At 37.7% G+C, this 16,612-nt stretch overlaps 1 protein-coding gene across 4 annotated transcripts in view; it reads right to left on the minus strand.

The window, feature by feature from the left end:
* lingo1a (leucine rich repeat and Ig domain containing 1a) overlaps window positions 1–16,612 on the minus strand; it is a 363,354-nt gene that overhangs the window by 180,874 nt on the left and 165,868 nt on the right. For all 4 annotated transcript variants that reach the window (XR_013294401.1, XR_013294402.1, XR_013294400.1 and 1 more), the window contains one exon: window positions 4,744–4,894. The gene's annotated coding sequence lies outside the window, so the exon portion shown is untranslated. The remainder of the gene's footprint in view (window positions 1–4,743; window positions 4,895–16,612) is intronic.

Raw genomic sequence — 16,612 nt, forward strand, 5'->3', positions numbered from 1 at the left:
TGGGGTCAAGTTGAATGTTATAATTTTAAAAATGTGCAGAATTTGACAACTTAATTCATGTTAAAGATTAGCTTTTAATATGAAAAGAAAAATGTACTGAGCTGTCACTAACGTCCTACAAATGCAATTATGCCATCTAGTGGCAGAAAAGAAGACCTCAACACAAAACAATATCACACTTTTTTTTCCTTTTTTTTGCAGGACATCTTTCTAATTTAAACTCGAGGTTATTCATTTTTAGTAAATTATCTTATAAAGGACTAAAATATGCAGTCATATCTCTATTAGTTTAACTTTTCTTTCACTTTTATGTTAACAAGAGCATGAAAACTTAAAATATTGTACATGTTATTGTACATTTAGAACAGATCAAATTTGCGATTAATCTTGAGTAAACTATTTAGTCATGCAATTAATTATGATTAAAAAATGTAATCACCTTAGTTTTTATATAGTATTGTTAGAATAAAGTTATTCCATATTTACTCTTAAACTATTGCAAAGCATGGCTTATGCGCTTGCGGCTGTAGGGCAGGAACTGTGCCTTATCACAAGACAGAGGCTGAAACACTTTGCAGATGAACTGTTGAACTTTGACTGTTGAAACCCTCTGCGTCGAAGAAAGATACGTCTTTATTATCTGCATAATAACTCATATCCTTAAAGATTGCTGTTGTGTGTTCGCCCTCCCCCTTAGAGCAGCAACATCCGTGTAAACTGGGAAAATCCTATTAGAAAGAGAGGACTGGGCTGAACAGAGTGTGCTCAGAATGGGTAGGAGATTGTAATCTGTGCACATCTCTGTCCGTTCTCCTCGCAAGAAAAATAATCTCTAAAAAAAGTCTCTTGTCTTCCTTCCTTGTCTATTATTTATTAAATGTACTAGGGAGACTAAACAAGACATTATATACACGATTGCTATCATCTTTTATTAGAAGGATGCACACCCCCCAACTAGCTCATGAGAAACGCCCACCAGGACAGTAGCTCACCTTCGAAGCCAGAAAATCAGAAAATGGGTTTTAAACAATTCAGATAAAGAATTCTGACATTAAAAAAAAAGACAGATTTTATGCTTCCAAAGGGGCCATGAAGTGAGCACATGTTAAACTATAATGTCCAGTCAGCATTTAGTCAAGGAGCCACGCCAACCATCCCACAGCACAGAGCAAATGACTTAGCGGGCCTCCGTCTTTAATTGCAGAACTGCCGTCGCTCCTCTTTTGGCAGCAGAGGGGAAAGTGATTCATTATAATGAAGAATTTGCAGGCCTTATGCTTATGCACTTAACCGCAATATATTTCCTTTGTCGGCACAGTTAGCCGCTCGTTCCGGACTTTGGAGCGTGATTAAAGCCGAGTCAGCAGGAGACATTAATCTTCACATGTTGACAATGGATCTTTTTTTTTTTTCAACAATACACTATTTGGGTGTCCAGCAGCTGCATACGCGGGGTGAACTACTATAGCATGTTTAATATGAACTCCTACACACATTGATAGAAGACTAATGCAGAGGAGAGTTAATCCTAACTTTCTGATATCACCAAATGGTGGTGTGGGTGTTGTAAAAACGTCACATTTGTTCCATGTTCATTTGCCGAAGATAATCACAAGCGTTCTACAAGCACTAATTAGTTGACGATAAGCGACAAGAAATTATGATTTGTTTATTTACTCAGTTATTTGACTCCGCTAACACAAATAGATCTACAAACAGTGAAGCTTAGCCACACGCTAACTAGCTAACTCGCCAAAGCATCTGTGTCAACATTGACCCCAAAAAAGAAAGAAAGAAAAAAAAATATATTACTTACTTTTTTTAATTTGCAATCCCTGGTTTAGAAAACTGAAAATCAACAAACACAAAAGTATGTTCTTTATGTCTTTATACTCAAACAAATGCGATGCCAGAAACGCTCAGCGTTGGGTCTGACTACATTTCCCATGATTCTTGGACACTAAAGCAGGAAGTACACCTCATGTGTCAATGTGTCATTTAATCACATGAGCACACCTGGAGGTTTGAGGTGACATCTCCGTCGTCATAACAAATTATGATTTGTTTATTTAATCAGTTATTTGACTCCGCTAACACAAACACTGAAGTTTAGCTGCACTGTTAGCCACATCCTAACTAGCCAAAGCATCTGTGTCAACATTGACCCAAAAAAGAACAAAGGTTTGTTTTATTACATGCTTCTTTTTTTTTTTTTGCAAACATCTCCGACTGTCTCTCTGTGCCTTCGTCCTATTATGATGATCAGTCACACTTTCAATAAAAGGTTCTTTCTGGAAATATGTACACGGTTGTGATGCAAACCACAGTATTTAGCAACGAGCTAACCACTGGCCATTGAAGTAGCCCTAATAGTAATATATATAAATAATAATAATTATAATAATAAAAATTAAAAAAAGAAACATCTTTTTTATTTGGCCTAAAAGAGTAATTTAAGTTGGGGAAAAAAATATATTGATATTTAGTTAGGAAATTATGAGTTCATCCAACTTTGTTTTTTTTTGTTTGTTTTTTGTGAGGCGGAATGATCTATAAAGTTAAAAGTCACACTGCTGTTCCAATGGACAGTATCTCTTCACTCATGAAAGAACTCTTGTCCAATCAAATTGCTCGGTCGCAACTAACTGTTGAGCACAACTAAGCAACTTGTTTTCATGATTGTGCTGTACATGCAATATTGATGGTAAAGATGTCGGCCATGCAGACGGAATCACGTGAAACCCCTCGGTACAAGCCAGCATCAACAAACATGTCAGGCAGCAGTCAGAGAGGCTCTTTAATTAAGCACCAGCAACACAAACAAAACCCAATTAGCATCCAATTATCGCACAGGAAGTAAGACGTCAGGTCATGTGATCATTTCTGGCGCTAGAATATTTGACATTTACTTTGTATGACATACACATGTCATTATTGATGAGGTAACCGTCAACAAGATAACGTGAAAATAATTCTCATTTTATTAGTATGATGTCCAAATGAATGTTGATTATTGTGCAACTGCATTTGAACATAAAACAAAACATGCCCATAAGCATGTCATTTATAATTCACAATGTTTATTCAGTAATGTAGACGCTCCGTGTAAAAGTGACCTAGCAGAATTCACAATTACATGTTGGCATGTTTCTTGCAGGTTGTTGATGAAAATATGTTGGGGATGTTGCAAATGCAAGAAAAGAAATGCAAGAAAAGAAATTTGATCCTCAAAGAAAAAAAAAAGCTTTCTTCCAAGAATGCATTTAAGCTTTACTCAATGCACTGATTTGAATCTGGCAATCAGCCACTTCTTAAAGGGTTTCATGTTTATACACATTTGGAGCTTTGAGGGTTGGGAGTGCAGTGGGATCAATGTGTTGTGGGGTGGTTTTAAAATAGCAGCATTGTATTATTATTATTCTTTTTTTGGTATTTGTTTGTGTCTTGACTACTAAATGTATTTTTTTTTAATATTCTATAAAAATGAATTTATTATGTATTCATTGTGAAATTTTTATTTCTAATCGCATAAACATAACCGTATTAATTTATTTTTAAAATTGATATTAAAATTGATATTAAAATTGATATTAAAATTCATTGCCCAAATCCTCTGATTTCAGCATATCAACAGTAATTGTTCACCGATTTCTGTAGTCCTTAATGAAAGAAGACTGATTTTCTTTTGTGTGAACTCAAAATAAGACTTTTGCAAATATCTGTTTATACTTTGGACGAACCAACCGGTAACGTAGTACAACATCATACCTCCTTTCAATTTTTTTTTTTAAAAATCAGTATATTAATACGAAGTAAGAAATAAACACCAATCACTGGTTAATAAACAGTATGTACGGTCCTCTGGTGGAGAAAGTAGTGTTTGCACCTTTGTATGTTTTTGATCCTCGAGTGGTACCGTAGCGCATCGTATCCCAAGCAATGCTCCTACACGGCCAAACAGCTCATCCACAGTGTTGAAGCCTAGAGTGTAATTTTGACTCCAAAAACATCTGTCTGTAAGTAGTTTTGAGGAGTGTTGGCTTATAAATATGTTATTAAATCGGATGTTTGTATTGTGTTTTGAGTTCCAATGTGACATAAGTCACGAAGCGCTTGTTAGCGTAGCATTATGCTAAAAATGATCCCGTTTTTGTAGGGTATACAGCTCATTTTAGTAAATGATGCAAATCTATATTATTTTAAACTTTAAATAACCTGATTGTAATGTCCCCTTATGTTTTGTACATTACAGTTTTACAGTTTCATCCAGTAAATTGCCAAAACAGCAAGAGGCTTCCTGGTCTTTATTGGAGAAGCTGTTAGCTATCTGTACAGCTAGTTCCTAAACACTAGTGAAGACAGTAATTAGAGGGAAAAAATGCTTTTGTAACACACTTTAATGCAAAATTCAAACGAATCCGATTAGTCGATTGAATAATTGATAGATTAATCGATTCTAAAAATATTCGATAGTGACAGAACTAGTCTTAACTACTGTATGTCTATTGTTATTTAAACGTATTCACTGCCATGGACGTTTATATTTGTCAACTGGAATCTGAACTTTTACTCTCACTAACGTATATATTTGTACGTTAATAACAATAACAATAATAATAAATAGTAATAATTAAAAGGGTACAATTTCTTCGTCTGTGAATTGGAGTGCATATCGGGGTATTTTATTTGAAATAAAAAACCGTCAGTGAACACACTGTAGCCGTAGAGTTGGAATTCACCTACCTTACAATCGTTTTTTGATGCTTTTTCAATGAGAATATCGCAGTCGGTGCAGCCATAGGGGAATGTTTCCTTCTGTCTTCTTTGTGCATTGCTGCATGTGGCGGTTCATCTGTAAGGGCTTTGAAGTCGGAGGGTCACGGTTCGCGTCCCGCTGTGGACAAAATGTAAAAGTTGTTCAATATTGTATGTGGTTGGCCATTGCGACACAAAATGTATAAGGCAGAGTCTGAGTTTGACTTTTCCCTTGAGGGATTGAAATTAATGTAATAATTTTCTTTTATCTTTGGCATATTTTGGCCTCCGGTAGACGAAAAGGAAGCATTAAGCAATAATACGGCTATTATCACAAAGCAAATTGATATTTCCTCAGGTGTAAATGTTAACGCCGGCTGTTTACGGATTCACATGCAACACAAGCTAACACGTGGCGGTGACGGCTGGCGCACGCGCCTGTCACAAGCGCTCCAAACTCTCATCCGTAATCATCCGAGTGCCTTAATGGAGGCTCAGACAAGCGTGTTTGTGTTGCATGCGCCATGCTGCCGTCTCACATGTGAGAAGGCACATTCATCACCTTCACGTAATGCATGTTGTTGTTTCTTACATGGTGAAACGTTATCACCGGGGCTGGCGTGTCATCATATCAGGCAAACAGAAGTGATTTTTCACCATCTTTAAAATGGGAATACATTTAAAACAGAGGTGCTCAAAATGTGGCCCCCGGGCCATTTTTTGGCCCACCATTTATATATATATAGTTAAACCCGGAATCTACTCTCAAGTGATCTTATTTTTAGAGGGGCTGGACTGTTCTATAACTGTATAGTTATTTGCCATAAACCCACTTTTTGTAAAAAATAAAAATAAAAATCTTGACAATAATATGTTCTATGCAGCCCCACTAGTCTAAATATGGTATTTTCGTTAATATTGTGTTAGTGGAATATGAGTTAAGCTGCAAAATCCATCCGTTTTTATCCATCTCAGGGGGCGGCCATTTTGCCACTTGCCGTCAACTAAAAATGACATCAATGTTGCTCAAGTCCAAGGTAACGACCAATCACAGCTCAGCGTCAGAAAACAGGTGAGCTGTGATTGGTCGTTTTCCTCTTCAGTCAAAAGCAAGGGACAAAATGGCCGCCCCCTAAAATGGATTAAAACAGCTGGATTTTGCTTCATAACCCACAAATGTAATATTAATCACAATGTCATGTTCAGACTAGTGAGGTCACATATAACATATTATTGTCAAGAAATGTTTAACGTTGACTTCCCCTTTAAAAAGAAAAGAAAGAAGAAGAAAAAACAATTGGGGCGGCCATGCAGGAATTTTACAGTTATTTTTGAACAGCGTAGGAATTGAACTATATGTAATAAAACGCTTGCATTGTATGAGAATTCAAATGATTCTATCACTGGTCCACTATTGCACGGAAACAGTACAAAATATATATAAATAATCCACAGAGTCCAAAAAAAAGTTTATGGAACGCAATGTATTTCATGATTAATGTGATTGCTCCTTTTTCCAGTTGCTTCATTTCATTTTTATTTATTTTTAAACAATCCGTTCATAACATTCACCTTGCACAATAGAACAGAATTTTAGAATTTTTAGAAAAGTTGCCTTTAATCAATCAGTTAAATTAGTGAGCATTTAACAAGAAGCTAGTGTTAGACGTTTTCTATTTTTAGTTTTGGAAAAAAAAGTGTTTCTTATCGGTTTGTGGTGCAAAAATGTTTGTACACAATGTGACAAGGGAGCGAGACAAATGTCTTCATCTAGCACAAAACCAAGTTTACAAAGTGCTTTTCATCGGGGGAAGGAGTGCAGAGCAAAAATAAAAAAAGATGGAGAAAAAAATGTGAACAAAGACAGCGCTAGTGCGGGACACCGTGGGAGGATGTCTCGCAAAAGACGGCGCCTTGCGTCTCTTCAGGTAAACGCAGTCGAGAGTCCTCTCTCTCTCTCTCTCACACACTCACACACACACACACACACACACACACAAAGTGAGCGCAGGACATTTCTTGAAAACGAAATGAGAGCGCACATTTTCACAGAGCTGACCTCTGAACTGCGGGGAAGTTGGCTGGCGGGGTGAGAAGACGTCACAAGGACAAAGACGTGGAGAAAAAAAAAAGTCACAGCTCCTGGCTAATTGCGCAATGTTGCCGAGCACTGCTCCTGTCGTCATGACTGATGTGCTGAGATTTAGATTGTGTCACTTTGAGGCCCGCCAGTGTTACGCCCCGCGGAGGTGAGAGCGGCACAGGACGGGAGGGAATGGAGAAGCAGGTCACTTTCAGTATATGCTTTCTACACACTACAGTTCCCCCGCGGGTTCCCCAGCCTAATCGCGATTTGCTACTGTAAATTGACCCATTTTGGGGGGGGGGCTACCTATCCTTGAAAAACATGCCTATTCAATGTTTCTGAAACGAATGACAAACAAACCAATTTCCTCGGGAAATTGAATAGAGCCATGTCAAAATTTAGCAGTAGTAAATTTAATAATAATGCATATATTTGTGGACACTGGGGTCAAGTTGTATTTTACTATTTTAATAATGTGTAGAATTTCACAAGTTACGTCATGTTAAAGATTAGATATCTCTTAATATGAAAAGAAAAACGCACTGAGCTGTCACCAACGTCTTACAAATGCTATTATGCCATCTAGTGGCAGAAAATGACCAACACAAATCAATCACACTCGATTTGTACACACGAATGTTTTATAGTACGATAAATATTTTTAATTGTAACTAAATTTTATGAATTATAATGAAATTACATTAACATTTTTTCCACTTTTATGTTAAAAAGAGTATGAAACTTTAAAAAAAAAAGTGGTTTATTGTACATTTTATTGTACATTTAGAACGGATATAAAATTTGTGATTCATCGTGAGTTAACTATTGAAGTGATGTGAATAATTACAATTACAAATTGTAATCGCCTGACAACCCTAACGAATACGAAATACGCAATAAAAACCAATCACTGGTTAACAAACCGTAATCAGGGAAAAAAAAAAGCTTTTGTAATAACTTCAATGCAAAATTTGTCAATTAGTCAATTAATCGATTGAATAATCAAAAGACTAATCAATTCTAAAAATATTCGATAGCGACAGCTCTAAAAATATTTTATAAAACATTGTAATACAGTGTTTTCGTAACACTGATTATATTCTCTAACGCTATTACATGTTTCTCAAGTAAACAAAATAACTTCAATCTCGTAAAGTTCTTTGTCTTAATAGTATTTACATTTAACATTCTCCGCATATCCTCTTTAATTAAAGTCATACTTGTATGCAGTTGAAGACGTCATTTAACATCATTGAATGATAGCCTAACATTAGCGTCCTCTAATGAGAGACATCCAAGGGCACATTTCAAACATACTTGTTGAGCACACGTTCACATAAATGTCAATTTCAATATTGCATTACATTGACAGCACCAAGCAGAAGGAATGCTTCTCAATGGTTAAAATCCCACTAATAAAAATCCAATCCTGATGAGATTTGAATTGCTGTATTGAAGCTAGTTCAGAAAATTGATGGTACCACTTTGACTAAATAAATGGTGACCATTTGCTCTTAGATTATTCAAATGAATCAGACGTTAGTTCAGTAACCTGGCTAGCAAAGTCGCCTGTGTCAATTGTCATTTTACAGTTGACACATTTGGATGTAGAAAAATAATTCTATTAATCGACAATGTTAGTGATCGATTTTTACAGTTTTGCCAATCTACACCGAGCTGTAGTGGTCTTCTGAGCAAATTGAACCACCTTAACGGGCAATTTATGCATCAGTTGGAAGGTAGCAAATCATCAAGTCGGTGTTAGAAAATTCCGCACGGGTGGATTTGCGAGTGTAAACGGGGCCGCTTTATTTACAATTTTTTAACGTGCATCAGCATACAGACGATATATGGAAATGCAAATATAGGCTTTACATGTATTAGCACGTGCCAGCACTTCCCAACGCAGGAGACAAGGATCCGCTGTGTTGAATTACAATCAAATCCTCTTGTGGAGAGTTTAAAAAAAAAAAAAAAGCGATGAGGTTTAACAGTTGGGGTGCAATAGAAGGCTCATGGAGCTCAACGTGCTCGGTGAGAATTAATATTCCCGTTTCTGCTACCCTGCTCCAAATTTGGGGCTTAACTGCTAATGCTAATGTAACTCCTGTGAAAACAAATGAATGGTCTACACACACTGGAGCCAAACAGGGGACGTTTAGGAAACAGGGGGAGCAAATTATGAAACGGGTCTGAACAAAAATGACTTGCAATTACTGCAAAAAAAATAAAAAATAAAATTATAACTGTCTTGGTGAGATATATTTCTGGCCCGCCACGCGTGAGCGAACTGCTTTTTATGTTTCATCTTTGGAGGGTATGTCTATTAAACATATCTGCTCCGCTATAAACGGGGGCTGCTTTGCTCTATCCAGCACTGGTTGCCTTTAATAAGTCCATGTAAGACTATCAGCAACCGAAATGTGCTACCCATTGGCAGCCAAATGTCTTTTTTGTAACCAAAGATTCTATCTAAGAGGAAGCGGATGTTGTGCAATGAATTAAAGCTCGAAATTAGAGAAAAACCTTAGCCAGGTGTGTTTGCAGTCGAATTTACGGAACATATATATTGAAGGATTAGATTTAAGTTTTGTAATCTTTTGCGTGTCCAAATAAATCAAAGATGAGATTCTTGTGAAGAGGGTCCTTGCAAGGAGAATTTATTACAGAGATCTCCGGTCACACAATTGATTATCACCAATGAGACACAGCCCTTTATTACAATCCGAGTTTGTACAAAAACGCCTCTTCTCTTCCCATCAAATACGAAAAACAGATTACATTCTCACAGTATGCTATGTTGATCTTTCACATTTAGACAAAACAAGGTTCTCAGTATGCCAGCTAGCACTTTCTTCCCAAAACAGAATCTCAATATGTCAGCTTGCACTTTCTCAAGCAGGACAAGTGAAAGGGAATTTAGACGAAACAAGATAACAGATAGGTTAAGGTCGAGTTATATTGAGTTCAACATTACTTCACCTGCTCTACACATCTATAACTAAATTCAAAATGGTTAAAATATAAAATGTTGAATTAAAAATGTTAACAATGTTAACTATAATATATATATATATATATATATATATATATATATATATATATATATATATATAATATAATATTACAATTATTTTGAACGGCTGTTATTTTTATGCCTGGATCATTCCACTTCCATTCACCCAGAAAAATTGCATTTCGAAACTTCACCCTTTCCTATTACAATGAAATTTGGTAATTCATAGCATGGAAAGGCAAAATTTCAAACTTCATCTTAATTGGAGTAACGATTGCTGAGATAGTGCTTGCTTTTGAAGGGCCCGCGACAGATTTGTGCCTTTCCATTAAGGGCACAAATGCATTATTTTAAATCAATATGTCAATACACATAGTAAATATCTACTGAGTGGCATTTGTTGGTCATGTTGGAGCTCCTTCAAAGAGAGCTCAGGCCAGTTAATTGACTGACTTTTTAATTATAAAGATAAACCTGTCTGCTGTCTACATGTGGCTCAGTGAACATGAAAGGAAAAGCAAACATCGATTGATAGCGGCTTATCCACAAACTGTGGCAGCCTTCTTTAAAAAAAATAATAATAAGAAGAAATTCCAATATGGCTGCTCAGTGCTGTAGGCTGTGAAGACTTGAGAAAGGCAAATATGATTTTGTTTCTCCTTTTTTTTTTTTTTCTTCCTGTGGTTCGTCACAGCCACCTACACTCGGCACTGGTGCTAGGGGAGCATTATGAACCATGCAATTCATAAGCGCAATGTCGATTTTTTTTATGCATGTCGAGTTTGTTAAAATTCATTTTTTGGAGCAGCATTGAGTGAAGCGGAATTTTACATAAATGTACACTTTATTCTAAATAACAAATATTTTGTTGTTGGGATGTATACAGTATGTGGCGGCCGTGGCTCAGGGTGCAGAGACGGTCGTTTAGTAACCAGAAGGTCGGCTGTTCAATGCCCGCTCTCCCCAAGTCATGTGTCGTCGTGTCCTTGGGCAAGGCATTTCACACGCATTATTAATATAAACATTTAAAACTCATTCACTCTGAGCCATTTTCACTGAAAAAGATCCCTTTTCTATCAGTTTCCGCTTTGCAGCAATTAGCATTAGAATATAGCTAAGTTTTATCATTATTCACAAATCTGTTTAAAACCGTGGGGAAAACAGCTTTTTGCAACATGCCCCTGGTTGATCTCTTATACTCTGCTGCCGCCTGCTGGTCGTTTTGTAATAACTACCATTTCTCCAAGCATTCTCTTCAGTTCAGAGGCTGCACCAAAGACTTCTGTATGCTCTAGCATAAAAAAAAAAAACATTAACAAAAAAAAAACATTAAAAAACTTATAAATAAGTCTTTGGGAGCATAGTAATATTTAAATTAGAACGTATTTATACGTTTTGGGGAGCAAATGAGTTAAAAAGGTCGATTTTTTTAATTTCACCAATTTATTCTAGTAAAAATGTTTTTGTTTTGTTTTTTTCTAAAATGTACCTTTTTTAATTCTCCTAACTATTTCTTGTAATATTTTATTTCTGTAGTACTAAGACTTTATTCTTACAGTATTCCGACTTTAATTCTCGCAGTTAAGATTTTGCTACGATTCACCCTGGAAACACAGACTGCTAATAAGGGTGCAACCCCAATTAGAGGTCCGACACTTTCCTGGCAGCGCTTTGTAGAATTGAATTAAGCATTTGAAATCTAACATTTTGCATGCGAAGGTTGTTTTTTTTTTTTTATGTCTTTTTTCTCATTTCCAAAACAAACCCAGACAGATACATACAAGCGCCAACTAAAAGTACAAGGTCAGCCGCATTGTCATTTAAATCACCTGGCGCCGCAACTAAATAAAACATTTTTTTTCTTCCTTTTTTTTAAGGCGTAAATGCCATCTTTGGCTTGTGGAGGACCATCCTGGCCATTGAGAGGCCACCGAGCTCAGTGAGACGTACAGTACTGCCTGTTCATTCCACTCAAACGTTCTCGTGACTGCCTCCGAGCTCGTGGAAGGATCCAGCGAGAAGCCCCCCTGAGCGTCAACACATCCCATAATAGACACTTTATTCTAAATGCTAACAGCCCCAGAAAAGGTCTCACCATCTCAGAGAATTAGCGCACACAAACAGCAGCGGATAAAGAGAACACGCTAATCTCTGTATTGGCAGCACAGGCGTAATTAACACACATTTTTCAGCCGTGCATTTCTGTCCTTTTAATGACTGCTACCGACTGCAAGGCTCAGTTAACTTTTTGGTGCACAGTGCAAGATGTACTTGGTTACTCCTGCGTTAAATAGTTCAGTGACAAGAATACTTAAAGGAAAATAAACATTTGAAGAGGATAATAAACAATTTTACAAGTGGAATTTCATTTAACTACACGTTTGAAATTTGACCATTAAATAGGAAAATTATTTTGATTAGCGATAGCGCTAGTGGCGGAGATGTTATGTTATTAGATGTATAAACTTTCTAAATACTTTGTCCTGCACTCCCCAAAAGCGTATCTAACATATTTCTATGTTTAAAAAAAATATTTAATAAGTATTATTAGTATATATTTAATAATTATTTAATTGAGTTAAATTATGCAAGAGCATACAGAAGCCTTTGATACATGAAGAGGTCCCTTAAAGCAATGGTAGTCATTACAAAAAAATGCCCAACAGTTGGCAGAAGAGTATAAGAGATCAGCCAAATTTCCTGATGAAAGAACGAACTCTAATCTTTGTTTTGGTAGGTTCCATGTTTTTATAGCAATAGAACAGAATAATATTCTGTGGACCTTGCAAAATCAGTCAAAATCCAGTAAGACAACCAGGAGCGATGGGGGTTGCTTCAGCGAAAAGTAAATGATTTAATCAGTTCCAGCCTACTTAAAAAGCAAACACAAAATAAATAAAATAGGACTTGATATTATTGTACTTCATAACAAAATTAAATACACACGTTTGTGCATTCTGATTCATTATTGTGGCTCCGTCTGGTGTGCATGACCACCAGGGGCAGTATAATACCGTCATAAAGAGACAAAAGAAGAGTTTCACAACTACTGTAATTGACAAAAAGCTGCAGTAATATCACTTGGTTTATTTCAGAGGATTAAAAACATACTGTGATTTTTGTTATATTGTTTACATGAGTTGATGCAAAATTTCTGTGACATTGTGGGAACGGAGGCAGCACGGTGGCTGACTGGTTAGCACGTCCGCCTCCCAGTGCTGAGGAAGTGAGATCGAGTCCGGGCTTCGGCCTACCTGGGTGGAGTTTGCATGTTCTCCCCGTGCTTGCGTGGGTTTTCACCGGGTACTCCGGTTTCCTCCCACATTCCAAAGACATGCATGGTAGGTTAATTGAACACTCCAAATTGTCCATAGGTGTGATTGTGAGTATGGTTGTTTGTCTCTGTGTGCCCTGTGATTGGCTGGCAACCAGTTCAGGGTGTACCCCGCCTACTGCCTGAAGCCAGCTGGGATAGGCTCCAGCACCCCCGCGACCCTTGTGAGGAAAAGCGGTCAAGAAAATGGATGGATGGATGGATGGATTGTGGGAACGGTTTTAATTTGCTTGCCCGTCCATGCTGTTTTGCATTGAGTATTCACTTAAAGCGTACGTTTGTAAGAAAGTTCATTTCCTGTTTTTTAGAGCAAAAAAATAAAAATAAAAATCAGCCACGCGACAGCTGGTATATATCTCGAAATGCTGTCTCAAGGCACCACCATATAATACATACAATTTAATACTGCCAATACATTTTTAAATTCCAAAACTGTTGATGAAAATATTTTGTATGCACAATTTAGCAATAGTCGATAGAAAGTATAAAAGGGCAGCCACACACCAGCCAACAAGAAGCTGATTAGAGGAAGGTTGTGAGTTACATCCTTTGATTGGCCTTGGTCGAGTGTCCAGACTATCTTCAAGCAACAGGCGCACATGATGTTTACAAGCTTTGTTAAATCCACACTGAAGTCCTCTTTAGCTTCAGTAATGAGAGTGATGAATGAAAATTTAAGCAGCTAATTAAACTGGCTTGTTTGAAATCAAATGTGCAGGCACTTGTGCTTGAAAGGTGCCTCGGCAGTTGGGCTCCTTATAACCAACGTGACATTCAGGATTAGGAGGTGCAATAAAGAAAGGGAGAGTGAGGATTTCGGGGCTTTGTTAACGTGCCATTCATCTGGAACAAAACAATTTAAAAAATTGAGTGCGCAAGCCACTATAGGTGGAGGGCATCAGAAGACATGAAGGTAAACAAATGAACACTGGAGCGAAAAATGTTTTTTTTTTTTTTTTGAAATAAAGCAAATATTCCCATGCTGACTTATGTGTTCCAATCCTTTTTTTTTATTATTGGAAAACATTGAATATATTTGTGAAAAATACAAACGGGTTGTTTTAACTGCACATGAAGTAGTTCTCTCAAATGAAAATGAAAAGACTATGGACAATATGTCACGGTGGAGGCGGGACTTCCGACTTTCGGGTTTTCACCCATCAACTTTGTTTCCGTTTCCGGTTTGCGACCTGTGGGCCACGTCCCAATACTTGCGCTTCCGCCTTTGTGCCCCTCGGTTGCGCGTTCCCGTCGATGGGTGCGAAACATTTCAGATAGCGAGTGTTGGAACGCGGCCAGCGGTGTCCGGAAACGGCGCTGATGTGTAAAACCCGGAAGTCGGAAATCCGTGGACAATGGCTGACTCTTTCAGACGTCTGAGGAGGGAGATGAGATCGGTGGAAAAAGATCGGTTTATTTTTCAGGGATCGGTTGATCACCGATCCCCCCCCAAATGAACGAAATCGGAGCCAATCGATCGATCCACATAGCCTACCTTAGAAAAGTCTGCTTAACTTAATGCTAACAAACAATGCAAAATTACCTTAGAGGAGCCATTCATTTCAATGACGAAAGATGATTTGAGATACTATTGTTTTGATTTACAAGCGTGGTCACAGAATAAATTAAACTCTTATCTCAAGGCACCAAGCCGCTTTTGTTGCTGTCCCTTTTCAGTCCTGTAGGTGTCTGTAACTTGCTTTCAGATTGTTGCAACCGTTAAAAAAAAAAAACTTTTATATTTTTTGTAATCAATCAAAATTTGATTAATTGACCCAAGTGTTTTTTCTCTAAATACTTTGCCATTGTAACAGAAGACACGCCCAAAACATAGCATGCTTGAAAACTAGTTTATTTAAAAAATATAAATAAAATTAATTAAAAGAAGACAGAAGGCCAAAACACACAAAAAACTAAAAAATTTTGTTTTTGTTTTTTTTTAAACCCATATTCATGGTTAAAAGCCATTGCATGTGATGGAATTTGTTATTAAGTTTCCCCCCCCACCCAAAAAGAGCACTTTTCATATCCATGTTGAAGGAAAGGTCAACTTTCTAAGAGGCACTCAGGCTCTTGTAGAAATGTGCTGTAAATGCATGTATGTACAAAGTGGACTAAAACATGGCCAACTGAGCCATCAAAGATGCATCCGTAAGCTCCCTCGATAGCAAGCTCGGCTTATGGCGAAGTCCGGGGCCCAATCGCTTCCACTGAGGCATCATGTGTGCCCGAGGAGTGACTCTAACCTTCATTTAAACCTCATGTTAAGTCTTAGCACATGCATTTCCTTTCTCTGCACACCAGCGTGAGCACTGGGCTGTAAAACGCATGCGCTCGCCCAAAGGATGTGCTCTTGGGATGGAGAGTTCATGTCCAGCAAAATACGCCGGCGGGCAAATTCCAGCCGTGACTTTAAGGGAATCGCACTCAATTTGAAAGATTTTTAATTTAAGATAAGATAAGATCCACTGATTGTCACACCCACCTAAGTGGGGGCGAAATTCGTTCTCCGCATTTGACCCATCCCCTGAGGGAGCGGTGAGCAGCAGCAGCAGCAGCCGCTCGGGAATCATATGGTGATCTAACCTCCCAATTCCAACCCTTAATGCTGCTCAAGCAGAGCGGCAATGGGTCCCATTTTTATAGTCTTTGGTATGACCTGGCCGGGGACTGAACCCACGACCTCCCAGTCTCAGGGCGGACACTCTACCACTATTCCACTGAGCTGGTTTTATTTGCAGTGAGCACTAAATTGGAGTAAACCCAAGTCTCCAAGAATACTAGTTGGAAACAAGCAACTGAGCAGAATTTTTTTTTTGCTTATTTGCTTTTATCGTATCTTGTTTATTTTCCCTTCAATTAATGAAGGCTACACCGGCCCGGACACCTTTTGCTGTCCTTTCCTTCAATGTGTTTCTTGTATACAGAAGTGGGAAATCCAGGTCCAGGAATTAAAATCCCTGCCACAATTTGGCTTTAGCCCCAGGTGCTAACTAGCTAGCTAGCTAGCTCCCATGGTGCTTGTCAATCTGCTAGGGAAATAGCTAGTTAGCATCAGGGGCTAAAGCCAAACTGTTCATTCATTCATTCATGGACTAATTGAAAGAATGGGTGCAAGCTGGGAAGCTACAAGTGAATTGCCCCTTGTGGGTTAAATGAAGTTATCTGAATTTAAATCTGAATCTAAACAAGAAATTGGGTACATTTGAATTGCTGTAAAGAGCCAAGTTAATCTTTTATCCTCCTATATTTGGAAATGTGTCTAAGTGAGCCCTTCTGCAGCCCACACCCCTTCTTCACCCATGAAACAATTAGTTTGTTTGGGTGAAGATCTATAGTGTCTTTACTGGGGAAAAACAACACACACATTTGTTGAACAAGAGAAATCTAAAAGCTCGGCTGAGTGAAGGTCCACAGTCAT

Source organism: Vanacampus margaritifer, chromosome 6 (genome assembly GCF_051991255.1).
Source record: "Vanacampus margaritifer isolate UIUO_Vmar chromosome 6, RoL_Vmar_1.0, whole genome shotgun sequence".
NCBI classification, from domain to species: Eukaryota; Metazoa; Chordata; class Actinopteri; order Syngnathiformes; family Syngnathidae; genus Vanacampus; species Vanacampus margaritifer.